Source organism: Podarcis cretensis (genome assembly GCF_951804945.1).
Source record: "Podarcis cretensis genome assembly, chromosome: 12".
Lineage (NCBI taxonomy): Eukaryota > Metazoa > Chordata > Lepidosauria > Squamata > Lacertidae > Podarcis > Podarcis cretensis.
In genome coordinates, this window is record NC_137181.1 from 51,682,378 (window position 1) to 51,695,531 (window position 13,154).

Sequence of the window (13,154 nt, forward strand, 5' to 3'; positions counted from 1 at the left end):
ATAATAATAATAATAATAATAATAATAATTTATTCTTTATACCCCACCCATCTGGCTGGGTTTGAACATCAAACATTAAAAACTTCCCTAAACAGGGCTGCCTTCAGGTGTCTTCTAAAAGTCAGATAGTTGTTGATTCCTTGGCATCTGAAGGGAGGGCGTTCCACAGAGTGGATGCCACCACCAAGAAGGCCCTCTGCCTGGTTCCCTGTAACCTCACTTCTCTCAGAGAGGGAACCATCAGAAGGCCCTTGGAGCTGGACGTGTCTGGCCTGGACGATGGGGATGGAGACGCTCCTTCAGGTATACTGGGCCGAGGCCGTTTAGGGCTTTAAAGGACAGCACCAACACCTTGAATTGTGCTCAGAAACGTACTGGGAGCCAATGTAGGTCTTTCAGGACTGGTGTTATATTACCTGTCTGTGGCCATCAGTAGTCATTTGTTGGCGAGTCTAAGTGTAGGGAAGACCCTCTCCATGCTGTTGGCAATTTCATCAAGACTTGGGAGTGGAGGTTGCAGAGGATATGATTTAAAGCAGATGTGGCTAATCTTTGGCCCTGTTGGGAAACTGTATATGTGCAGCCACTCACACAGTTAAGGTTTGGCAGACAGCCAGAAGGCAATCTGAAGGAGTAAGTCTGCCTGGTGATAACAGAGGCATGGAGACCGCTCCCTGATTGGTCAAGCACTCTCAAGGGAGTGATAATAATGGAATGTGTTAGTTCGAGGTTCAGAGATCTGTGTGTCAGTCAGTGTAGGAGTTGTGGGTCGTGTAAGAGAGAGCAAGCTAAAGATCCGTGTTCTGTTCCTGTAAATAGTCCACTGTATATAATAAACACCTAACTACAAGTTCCTGGTTCCTGCTTCGTCTATCCTGTCTGCAGCCAAGTTGCCAACTGGTTCTGTGGATTCTGTGTGTACTCTGCTAGGTCTGGCTAAGATCCTGCAACTCTTCAGCAAGCTGTGAAACACCAAATAGGTTCTGCCAATAGGCCCTCCAGATAATGCTGGGTTCCCCTTCTATTCAGCCCTTGCCAACATGACCAGGAGTTGATGATGAGAAGTTCCCTGTCCCTGGTATATGGTGAGTCAGCATATCCTTTGTGCTGACTTATTTTTCCAGTTTGCACCTGATAATAAATATTTAGGTGATTGATGAACAGTGACTATAAATAGGACTGCATCCAACAGACAAGGAGTGATGCAACATTTCAGAGGAGGACACTTTAAAAGGGCAGCTGAGAGCCCTCAACGTTAGTGCCAAGAAACTTTCCTCCCCCGATGTCATGCCAATCACAGATTTCCACTAAAAGGGTAATGCTGAGGTAGAAACTCAGAGCACTTTGCCATCCTCACAGATGGAGCAATTTGGCATCTTGTAAATGGGCATCTTATTCTTGCTTATTCCCCAATTCCCAGATTTTCTTTCCTACAAGAATAAAGAGAGAGAGAGAGAGAGAGAGAGAGAGAGAGAGAGAGAATATTTGACTGTATCTGGAGAAGGCAGAATAAGTCATCAGTCTATTGTGGCCAGAGCTCAAATGGTTAGAAAATAAAGGAAAGGTTTCCTATAAAGCTTAAGGAGCTATTAAAATATATATACATCAAGGAATTCAGTCCACCCCATTCCCTGTGCTTTCATGTCTTTCATGTTGCTCTGCTGTGCATTCTCAACCAGCTGCTCTCTCTCCTCGCAATGCCAGCTGCATCGCAGTTGGGATGCCTGATGCCACCTACAGAAGTAGTTTGGCAGCTGGTTAAACATTAGAGTAGACAAATAGAGATCTCCTAAGTGACTGGCATTCTCTTACCCGAGCCATCTAAGCAAATAGAAATAGTAAATAGATTATCAAACAGAAGGTCATCACAATGATTAGCAGAAATCCATTTGGCCAACATACAGATTTTAATATTAGAAAAAAAAGGGGAGGGGGAGGGAATCAAATCCATATGATGTTGTACACCTGATATCCTTTGCTGTCCACACTGCCAACACTCATCTTGGAATTCGTAGCTCTTATTTGAACGGATCTTTTACATGTTTTTTTTTTTTTAAAAAAACATGTATCAGGAACGACAAACAAATTGTTCTCTTTATCAGATTAAATTCTGTTTCTTTGATCTGTCTAAGCTTGAGCATTGGCATTCTTTCTTCTGCCTTTAGTACTTGCATGTGGATTTCTCACGCCCCTCCAATGATGCTCAGGTCTGTTTTTCTAAATAGGTGGAAATAGTCAATAGTAAAATTGTGATGATGACAACGGAATAGGACACCTCTATTTTCATCAGAGAAATGTTGGAGTGTTTTCTTCATTTATTCTTAACAGCTTGATATCCCTTTTTGGTCCTAGATAATTTTCATGTCTATATGAAACAATGGCATCATTTATTTTATTGTGATGGACAATTCCTTGTGCTTTTGCGAATGAGTATTGGTGATTTCTAGGCAACAGAAATACCGTATTGGCCTGAATATAAGCCTCACTCCCCCCCCCAATTCTGACCGTGAAAAGTTAAAGTTTGGTTTAAAATTGAGACCTTACAAAAATTGGCTTTTATAATATCGCTGCTGAAACAGCTGAAATGGTAAAACGGACCGGGTGTGAGTGCAGAATTTTAAGGGAGCGGCTTAAATTTGGGTATTCTCTCTCCCCCCCCCCCCTGAATTTTAAAGGTGTGGCTTATATTCGGGCCAATACAGTACATACACTCCAACATTTCTCTGATTAAAATAGAGAAGTCCTATTCCAAAACATTAATAATAATAATTTTATTATTTATACTCCATCCATCTGACTGGATTTCCTCAGCCACTCTGGGCAGCTTCCAACATATATAAAAACATAATAAAACATTAAAAATTTAAGAAACTTCCTTATACAGGGCTGCCTTCAAATGTCTTCTAAAGGTTGCATAGTTACTCATCTCCTTGGCTTGGTGTGTGTGTGTCACATAACTCCATACCCGCCAACATTTCTCGGATGAAAATAGGGACGTCCTAAGGAAAATCGGGACATTCCAGGATCAAATAAGAAACCAGGATGGCTTCTGTAAATCCGGGACTCTCCCTGGAAAATGGGGACACTTGGAGGGTCTGGAAATAATGAATGAAATGCTCCCTATACTCCCCCCCTTCATCCATTCTATCTTGCTGCACCAAGGGAATTTTATTTCATTTAACACCAATCTGTCCATCCATCCATCTGTCTCCCTCTCTCCCATTTTAAAATACCATTTGCTTCTTACCTTTCCAGTAGCAGTGCTCTTCTATAGTTACTGATGGTTTCGGCCTGGTTTTATTCATCTTCACCTAGCACCCGCACAATCTTTTAGTATTCCTTCCCCATTTCTCTTCTCTTCATCTTTATTACATTTCAGGCCTTTAGGTAGGGATCACAGTGAGTTTTTGTCCATTGTGCAAGTGCTTTGTACATGTTAAATGCTCTGGAAATAATAAATGAAGATGATGAAATAATATAAGAAAAGCACTAGTGTTTTATTTCATTTTTTTGCAACCTCGAAACTGCCCTCCCTAAGAAAGAAAAGGCAAAGTTACTTCCAACTTGACAGAACTGCATTGCACTTGATAAACTTCAATTATCCCCAAAGAAACATTAAACCATTGACATTATCCACTGGTAGCAGATGTTCAGGACCATATACTCAGCAGATACACTGGTGCTGAATTTTTAAAAAGAAAAGGCAGGAAAAAAATATCTTGAATCTTAGACGTCACTGCTTTTAGCACTACATTCTAGCACCCAAGCATCTGCAGAAAACTATTCACAGACAAGTGTTTCAGACAATATATCCTAATTGGTGAACATTCCCATTTACTTATTGCAGTGTTTGACAGAATATCTGGCCCAGAGATAACATCGGAAGAGCTACTTCAACTACAAGTCCAGCTTGCATTCTGCAATGATAAAGTTTATCTCTTCATTTAAAAAATGTGTACACATTGCTTGTGACATTTGCAAGCGAAATGACTTTTGAGTGTGGGAGATACTTTCTTTTCAATAAAGATTAGGGCAAATTAGAGCAAAACTTGTCCTTTATAGCTGTGAAGTATTATTTCATTTTTATTTATTTTTTTAAAGCTGGGAAATCACTTGTTGTCATGTGGTAGATCACAATTCTAACATACCTTGGCAGGACGTGGGGGACCAGTGGAGCATAATGGTTCTGGAAGTTGAAGTGGGACAGTTAAGTAGTAGAGACAGAATTCTGTGGGTGGAAAAACCCATCTTAAAAAAAGCAGAACCCACCCAGCAAGGATAAAATCAGTATCATCTTTTGGGAAAAGACTGAGGAAGGTTCATCAAGCCTTGATCGTGCCTGGAGCTTTTGTTCCATGCATACAGCTTTCTCCCCCCCCCCACCCGCGATGTGGCGTTTGCCCGTTCCTTTGAAAATGTCTGTACAGGGGGAGAGAAAGAGTTAATAGGTAGGCTCTGCCTCCGGTTTTTCTGTTGGTCTACCTGTTTATAAAAAGGCTTAGCCCGAGGGTTGGTTAGTTAGTTGGTTGGCTGGGAAAAGAGCAGTTGGGAAAGCTGTTGGCAGACAGTTGGAAATAGAGAGACAGTTAGTGCAGTTGGTTCTTGTGTGAGGGGAGGTAGACGAGTTAGAGACAGAATAAAAGAAGACTAAGAGGGTAAAGGGTAACAGTGTTTTGAATGCATTTAAAGTTTATTTGTGTTTGCAGTAAGGTCCGTATAGTTAAAGCTATGGTTTTCCCAGTAGTGATGTATGGAAGTGAGAGCTGGACCATAAAGAAGGCTGATCGCCGAAGAATTGATGCTTTTGAATTATGGTGCTGGAGGAGACTCTTGAGAGTCCCATGGACTGCAAGAAGATCAAACCTCTCCATTCTGAAGGAAATCAGCCCTGAGTGCTCACTGGAAGGACAGATTGTGAAGCTGAGGCTCCAGTACTTTGGCCACCTCATGAGAAGAGAAGACTCCCTGGAGAAGACCCTGATGTTGGGAAAGATGGAGGGCACAAGGAGAAGGGGGCGACAGAGGACGAGATGGTTGGATAGTGTTTTCGAGGTTACCAGCATGAGTCTGACCAAGCTGCGGGGGGCAGTGGAGGACAGGAGGGCCTGGCGTTCTCTGGTCCATGGGGTCACGAAGAGTCGGACACGACTAAACGACTAAACAACAACAACAACACACTCTTCTTTGTTAACGTAAGAACCTGAGTGAGACTAAGTGATTTACCAGGGAGGACCTGGTTGGTGGCAGCGAATTAGTGGTGTATGGGTCAATAGTCCATGAGACGACCAGGGGCTCCATACGAATGCCACACCTCCCTCAAATGAGAGAGGGAGAAAGAGACTTGGAGCCAGTTGCAGTGCAGAGAAGACCTGAGGAGGAGTTTCCCTTTCTTACCAACTATTAGTTTTTCCCTTTGAAAAAACACTTTGCACAATCTTCTGCATTAACCAATCAACATGAAAGATCACATCTCTGTGCCCAGCTGCATGGAAATGGTACGTTTGAGAGTAAAAAGTTAGTTTGATGGCCTCTTTCAAATGTGTGGCAAGAAGAACCACTCTTTATTTGTAAAATGACTGATTTAAAATAAATAATGATTTCTAGTTATATACATTTCAATAATTTTACAATCATCCTAACATTTCAAAAGTCGACTTCCTTCCTCCTCTTTCTGCAGTTCCTTAAATTTATTTTTTACATTTCCTGCATATTCTAACTTAACTTATTCTTTTATTCACTTACTATATATATATGTTTTTATGAAACTGCAGGTTATTACAATAATCCTGCCAATGTCCTTATCTGTTTACAGTTTGTAAATATTCAACAAACCATTTCCATTCTTTTATAAAAAAGTTTGTTATCTTGATTTCTTATTCGTCTGGTAAGTTTCACTATTTCTGCATATTCCATATTTTTTTGTATCCATTCTTTTTCATCGGGACTTCTTTCCATTTTGGGGCAAATAACATTCTTGCTGCTGTAGTCCCATACATGAATAAATTTGAAGATGTCTGACTGTCTGAGACTCTGAGCCTCAGCTGCATCTTTGTACCAAAATAAACAGTTTAAAGTTCTTTCATAAGAAGCGGTGACTGTTTTTGGTGCAAGCCAGAGAACACCTCTTCACCTATTACAACAATATATTTCTCTATGCTTGCTTTAACGAGGCCAGCCTATACCTATCTACTCAGAAGTAAGCCCCACTGAAATTCAACGGGACTTGCTCCCATATAAATGTGTTGGGATTGCAGCCCCAGTTAGGGCTTATCTGCTTCCAACTGTCAACTGGGTTTTCTCAGGATCGATGTTTGCTCCAATTTAGCACTAGAGAGTGGGTTTTCTGGGAGAAAGCGGTGGGCCAAAGCGAAACCACTCGGCCCCATGCTTTCTAGCCACAGGACAAAGGGAAGTGTAAACAAGCCCTTAATATTTCAATTGGACAAGAACACATAACAATTAATCTGTATTTCATTAATTCATTCATTCACTGATTTTTTTTAAAAAAATAATATTTATTAAGATTTCAGAGAAAATACAAAAATGTAAAAAGAAAAGGGAAAAAAGAGAAAAAAGAGACAAAAAGATACAAAATACAGAAGAATAAAAATAGTTAAAAACAAATCAGTCATTCCATATCCTATCTTTCATTTGCTTATTTCCCTGACTTCCTCACACCTCCCTTTTTTGTATCCTAATTCAATCATTGTTTCAGCAAATCCTTTCCATTTTTGCTTTTACTTTTTGTATTCTAGCTTGATTAGTTATTTCACTGACCAATTAATTAACTCTACAAATCCTTTCCATCTTTCACCATATTCTGTTATTGACTTTATTTAACCTTATCTTACCATAAAATACCTTAAAACTTAAAAACTTAATGCTTATTTATACATAACTCCTTATATCATTTCTACTAAAGCCAGACAATTTCATTCCAACATTTTCCCTAATATTCATTAATTTTACACTAGTTCCCAAAATAAAAGTTTTTCTTTATAGACTCTTCCAGTTTTCATCCAACGTCCCTTCTTCCTGGTCTCGGGTTATGTCAGTCCTTACTGTCCATTCCATCTAGTCCATCAACCTGGTAGTCTTATGTCCGAGGCTCTTAAATCTCTTCCATGCCCCTTCTGCAGATCTTCTTCTTTTTGTTTATATTTGCACTTTTCCTTGTCTTTTGTTGGTCTCTTTCTTAATTTATTTCCTTTCTCATTGAGGAGTAGGTCTCTGGGGGATTTCCGCCCATAGCTATCTCCATCTCCCCTCATCAGACCAACCCATTCATTCACTGAATTTATATGCCTCCCTATACCTGGAGGTCTCAGGGCGGTTTACAGAAAATATCACAATATATAAAATCAAAATAAGAACAGTGGGGAGACATTCTACAGATGGGGAGCCACTGCAGAGAAGGCCTGTTCTTGTGTTGCCACCCTCTGGACCTCTCAAGGAGGAGGCACATGAAGAAGGGCCTCCAGATGGGTTCATATGGAAAGAGGTGGTCCTTGAGGTATTGCGGACCTGAGCCGTTATCAGGACATTAAATGTTACCTATGCCCCCATCACACTGGCTGAGATATGGGAGTTGTTTCCCGATAGAGCCATTCCATAGTGCCATTTTCCATAGTGGGGAGTGTGTGTTAACAACCACATGGGTGGGGCACATAAAATGAGCTTTTCCCACCTGATTTGCACGCTGCCAGAAAGTAGAGACATTTAATTGCATCCTGCCAACATGGCCTCTTTCTCTGATGGAAAGAGAATCAAAGCTCTGATAATAGCAGGTCTGTTTCTTTCTTCCCTCCCTGCTTTAGTACTTTCCCTAAGGACAGGAGTTTGATTCAGTTGACATTGTAATTCCTCTAACAGTTTTAAGTTGAGTTTTCCTCCCTTCTGTGTCCTGAAAGCGGAACGCTCTGCTTCACAGCAGCCAATAGTTTCACTCTGCCGGAGAGAGGAAAACCAAGATTATTATTATTATTTTTGTTGTAAGTCCTACAAAGTTCTTAAGAAAATTTCACAGAAAGGATGTTGTTTAGAGATCAGTGATGTGGAGATGGAATTTAAATATTAAGAGGCAAGAATTTGCCTTCTGGTGAAAGATGATATTTGCATAATAGCAAGAAGGGCTCCTTTGTTGGAAACAAAATTGCTGACTGGAATCTGCAATTCAGGTGCCTCGATGATCTTCAACCTCATTTGGCAATGGGAAATATGCTAATTTGGGTGGCTGGTTGTCCATCATAGACTGAATACTCAATAGGAACAAAACTGAGAGAATGTACAAACAGTACAGCAAAAGTAGACACTGAGCAAAAATTCCTCTTCATACAGGTTCAATAACAATTGCTTTTAATGGAGCTCAACCAGTTTACACCATCTGAAGAGCTGACCCAGAACATGAGTAAACAAGCTTAGTCTGTCTGAATATTTCAAAACTGCTTACCTCACAGAAAAATCCTACTGAGGTAAGGATGTGAAAATCCATTATAAAAATGCAGTGTTTTGCCCTCTTTCTACCTTGGTAATAATTGTAAATTTAATGCTATCTGCTAATATGTTTTTGCCTTAGGATACTCTGTGGCACAGTCAGGCAAACCATTTGAGTTCGCAAAAGAAGAATGAATATGTTTTACACAAACGTTGTCCGCTTCGTTCTGAAACTCACTGGGCAGCAACGGGTAAATCACTCTCTTCCAGCCAAACCTACCTCAGAGGGGAGTTTGGGGGCTAAAATACCAGTTGTTTTGAGGGAGGGCATAGAAGTTCATGAATCCTCAGGAGATAATGTGCTGCTTGGTAGTGACCTCAAGGCTTGGCTGCTACAAAGAGGTCCTGTCTTTGTTCAGAAGTCAATTGTTTCTGAGAAATGAAACAATATCTGAAGCTGTTATGGGAAGAGCAACAATGGACTGTTGGTATGAAGTTAAGCATTTCAATATCCCCCTTCTCATGAACACCCCACTGCACATAAAAATGATCATGCCAGGGGAAAGAGGTCTAGCCTATTATTTTCATAAATGAAATCCCCACTCCTGCGGCCTGAAGATGTACAGTGCATTGACAGCTAAGAATGGAGGGAAGAAGAGAAGAGTTTGAATTTGATATCCCGCTTTATCACTACCCTAAGAAGTCTCAAAGCAGCTAACATTCTCCTTTCCCTTCCTCCCCCACAACACTCTGTGAGGTGAGTGGGGCTGAGAGACTTCAGAGAAGTGTGACTGGCCCAAGGTCACCCAGCAGCTGCAGGTGGAGGAGCGGGGAAGTGAACCCGGTTCACCAGATTACGAGTCTACCGCTCTTAACCACTACACCACGCTGGCAGGGAGAGACCTGCAGTATTAGACCAAAGGCCTATTTAATTCATTATCCTGTTTACACGAACTAAGGAAAACCAGAAGCAGGAGATGGGATGGTGGCATTCAGAAGCAAGCAGCCTTTGATCCTGGAGGTCACAGGGCAGCCAAAAAGGTCACCCCTGCTATCCTGGGCTCTTGGCAACAGCATTGCTGCCGGGGGGGGGTGAGGGGGCAAGACAGTGGAGATCTTGGTTAAACCCTACTGGGTTTGGACTGCAACCTTAGTTTAATAAAGGATAGTTCATGGTATCATAACATTGTAGAGTTGGAAGGGACCCCAAGCATCATCAAGTTCAGGAATCTCAACTGAAGCATCCATGACAGAGGATCATCCAGCCTCTGCTCACAACCATCCAAGGAAGGAGTCCACAACCTCCAAAGGGAAACCATTCGACTGACAGACAGAAAGTGCTTCCTGAGGTTTAGTCAGAATCTCCTTTCTTGGAACTTGAATCCATCAGTTTGGGTCCTACCCTCTGGAGCAGGAGAAAACAAGCTTGCTCCATCTTCAACATGACAGCCCTTTAGATATTTGAAGATGCCTCTCATATCTCCTCTCAGTCTCCTCTTTTCCAGCCAAAACATAACCAGCTCCTTCAAGTGCTCCTCATAAGGTTTGGTTTCCAGACCCTTGGTCATCTTGGTTGCTGCATGAATTCTGTTCGCTCAGAAATGGAGGTCTCAAGTAGCATTTAATATCAATGAACAGATGGATAAATTTGGGGTTTGGTTTTTTTGGGGCTTTAATATTGAATTCAGTGTTTTCTGAAATCCAAAGAAATGGGACAAAGACAAACTAACTTTAATGCGCACCGGACCCTGTTGTTTTTTTAATACAGTGGTACCTCGGGTTACAGACCTTCAGGTTACATACACTTCAGGTTACAGACTCTGCTAACCCAGAAATAGTACCTCAGGTTAAGAACTTTGCTTCAGGATGGGATCAGAAATTGTTCAGCGGTGGTGTGGCAGCAGCAGGAGGCCCCATTAGCTAAAGTGGTGCTTCAGGTTAAGAACAGTTTCAGGTTAAGAACAGACCTCCAGAACGAATTAAGTACATAACCAGAGGTACCACTGTACTGTCAAAAGGATGTTTGCCTCCCTAAGGTAAAGTACAATTTTTGAGGGATTTTAAAAGGTCTTGAATTTGCATGTTTCTTTCTTTTCTGCTTCTACTACTCTATGTCAAAATTAGGGATATATGAGGAGATGGTAGCAATAATGTTTCTGGCTTTGTGCTCACCCTCAAACAACTTGGAAACAATCTCTGCTGTGGGCAGGAGGAAAAGGTGATGACATTGATGATGTATCTGAAATGGATTTTCCTCTCCCAAAAAACCATTGGGAACAATCAGGAGAAATGTGGTGGTGATGATTCTAAAGCAATGCCAACAGCAACAAATAATAGCCTCCCAAACCACCAGCCCTCGTGAGCCACTGGTTCTTGGTTCCACCAACTGCAGTTGCACAGTGTCACTTGTTAAGTGTGGAAGAAAGAAAACCAGAAGAAACTCAGTTGACTGCTGTTCCATCGGTGTAAGTTCGTCACAGTCGGGAGCACGCTCCAAATGTGATATTTGCGCACACACGATTTACCACTGCCTGTTTGTTAAAGTTTATTCTGGGCTTCAGATCTGTTTGTAAGTGATTTCCTGTGACCTTCCTTCAGTTGTTCATGGATCCTCCCTGGGCTTTACTGATGGTGGCGTAAAAAAAAGCAAGGGGAAAAAAAGCAGCAGTGTGAACGGGAAAGGGAATTTGATTCACAATGCTAATTGTGCCAATATGTGAAGCCCTTTTTTCCTCCTGTCTTGTTCAAAGTCAGAGGGTTCCTTTTTCAGGGAGGAAGTGGTTCAAAGTGCTGGCTTCCTGTTATGTTGTGTTAAAGGGCTTTTAGCAGAGGAACGGTATCGTTTGTGATGGGAAGATGTTCGGCTTTGATCAGGAGCTTTTGTGCTCTCTGAACACCCTTGTTCTGTTCAGTATGCTGCATGCGCGCCTGTGGGTTGCTTGATCTATGTGCAGCCTATTTTGTTCACTGTCGTTCTTGTCACAGTATTATGCAAAGCTTATTAAAATGCAGAAACTTTCCTCCCCTCACAATTATTTCTCCTATGCAATTCTTATGACCTCTGGCTAAGGCACCTACTGTATATCCCTTACAGAGTAATGAGCTTTTGTTTCTGCCGAGAAATGTTGGTTTAGCCTTCCTCTAGTCTATAAATCTACACGGGTTGCGCCAGTATATCTATGCAGCAATGTTGACTCTCCTGCAGTTTCTTTCGTCCTCAGCTCCTGTTGTGTACATAAATAGAAACCAAACTGAGAGAAGATTAAGAGCAGATGCCCTATCCTGAATAACTGTCATAAGCAGGCTTCAAAATTGATGTATATCTGAATGGAAACCTACTGGTGCACTTAACTTTAACCCCATCCCTCCAAATTAGGAGCTCGGAAATGTATTGAGCCTTCAAATGCCTATGAAGTGCTTTTGCATTGTTACATTACTCTGTCAATACTGCTCCCACTTCATCTCAGAGAGAACAGTGCTGATTGTTAATGAAGATAAAATGGCTGCATTTTCTGACTTGTATAGAGCAGCATTGCTCAGGAGCTAACAGTGCAATGCTAGGCTTACTCACAAGTAAGTCCCGCTGTATGCATAGGATTATGCTGTGAATGTCTTGGTTTTGGATGAAAGAGGTCTGGACTTACAGACTCTTTGGGTGGTTTTGAATGAACTGTTAACTCTTAGCTTCATTCCTCTCTCCCACATCTATGCAATGAGAATAGCTGGAACCTACTTCACAGGACTGTTGTGAAGAAAAAATAGGAAGGTTGTAAAACATTTTAACTAGTGTTCTATAAATAACACTAGTTATTCATAATCATAACCAATATGTTTCTGGGAATTGGGAATTAGGGAAAACTGAGAACATCATGTTCAAAACCTATCTTTGCAAAAAGCAAAAGAAAACACCTGGTTGAATCTGTAAAGAGCAGAACTGCTAACTGCTGGAGGCCTCTATTTTAGAGCTTTTAGATCAAATTTTATTTTTATCTTTCCACCACACAAATGGTGAATTGCCTTCTGTTCTCTTGTTGCAGAAGCCGAGATGGCATCTGTAGAGAGCCGTTATTCTGGATTAGCATGGCTATAGCTAAAAGCCAATTTTGTCTCGGTGCCTGTAAAAAGGAAGGGCATTGGTACTTTTGAAATTTGTCTGCATAGCAATAAGATGCTTTACATTTTTTGTCTATCCCACAACAAACCCAGGAGGCAGATCTTTAGCACGTCCTTTTATAGGTTATAGGTTACTCCAGGTTATCAGCTTTGTAAGATCTTCCTGTGGTAGTGCAATGGGTCAGTTCATCTGTCAAGCCCACCCAGCGATGGTTGTGGGCAAGATTCCTTCATTGTACGTTGTTGGACTAGATGATCCCTGGGGTCCCTTCCAATTATACAATTCTTTGATTCTACAGTATGTGACACTATCAAGGTCTCTGTTGAATCATCCTATACACTTATGGGGGTGGACTTACTCATCTCCAGTGGCACTGACAATTGTCATTTTTACAACCAGAGTTCTCCAACATGGGATCATTATGGGGTATCTTGTGCTTGGGCATTCTGGGAGTAAAAATAGCAGCTGTCAATACCTGGGTCACTGCTAATTTCTTCTGCAGCAAACATATTGCTTGTACTGGTCAATTTCTTCTACAGCAAGCAAATTAAACATTCCCTTAGATTTGCTTTGTTCAGATCTCCTGGGTCCAGCAGCTTCTCCGTAA

The 13,154-nt window shown here is 41.4% G+C and overlaps 2 long non-coding RNA genes across 3 annotated transcripts; one reads left to right on the forward strand and one right to left on the reverse strand.

The window, feature by feature from the left end:
* Positions 1 to 735: 735 nt before the first annotated feature.
* Positions 736 to 4,441, reverse strand: LOC307199771. Of its 2 annotated transcripts, none has more exons than XR_013832181.1 (4): positions 4,149 to 4,441; positions 3,248 to 3,445; positions 1,966 to 2,032; positions 736 to 1,430 (listed from the first exon to the last, which is right to left on the reverse strand). It is a non-coding gene; the product is annotated as an uncharacterized lncRNA (long non-coding RNA). The 2 variants fall into 2 exon arrangements; XR_013832182.1 differs by having other exon boundaries at positions 4,270 to 4,440.
* Positions 4,442 to 5,235: 794 nt separating this feature from the next.
* Positions 5,236 to 8,986, forward strand: LOC307199772. The gene is made up of 3 exons (XR_013832183.1): positions 5,236 to 5,495; positions 8,338 to 8,471; positions 8,576 to 8,986. It is a non-coding gene; the product is annotated as an uncharacterized lncRNA (long non-coding RNA).
* The last annotated feature ends 4,168 nt before the right edge of the window (positions 8,987 to 13,154 follow it).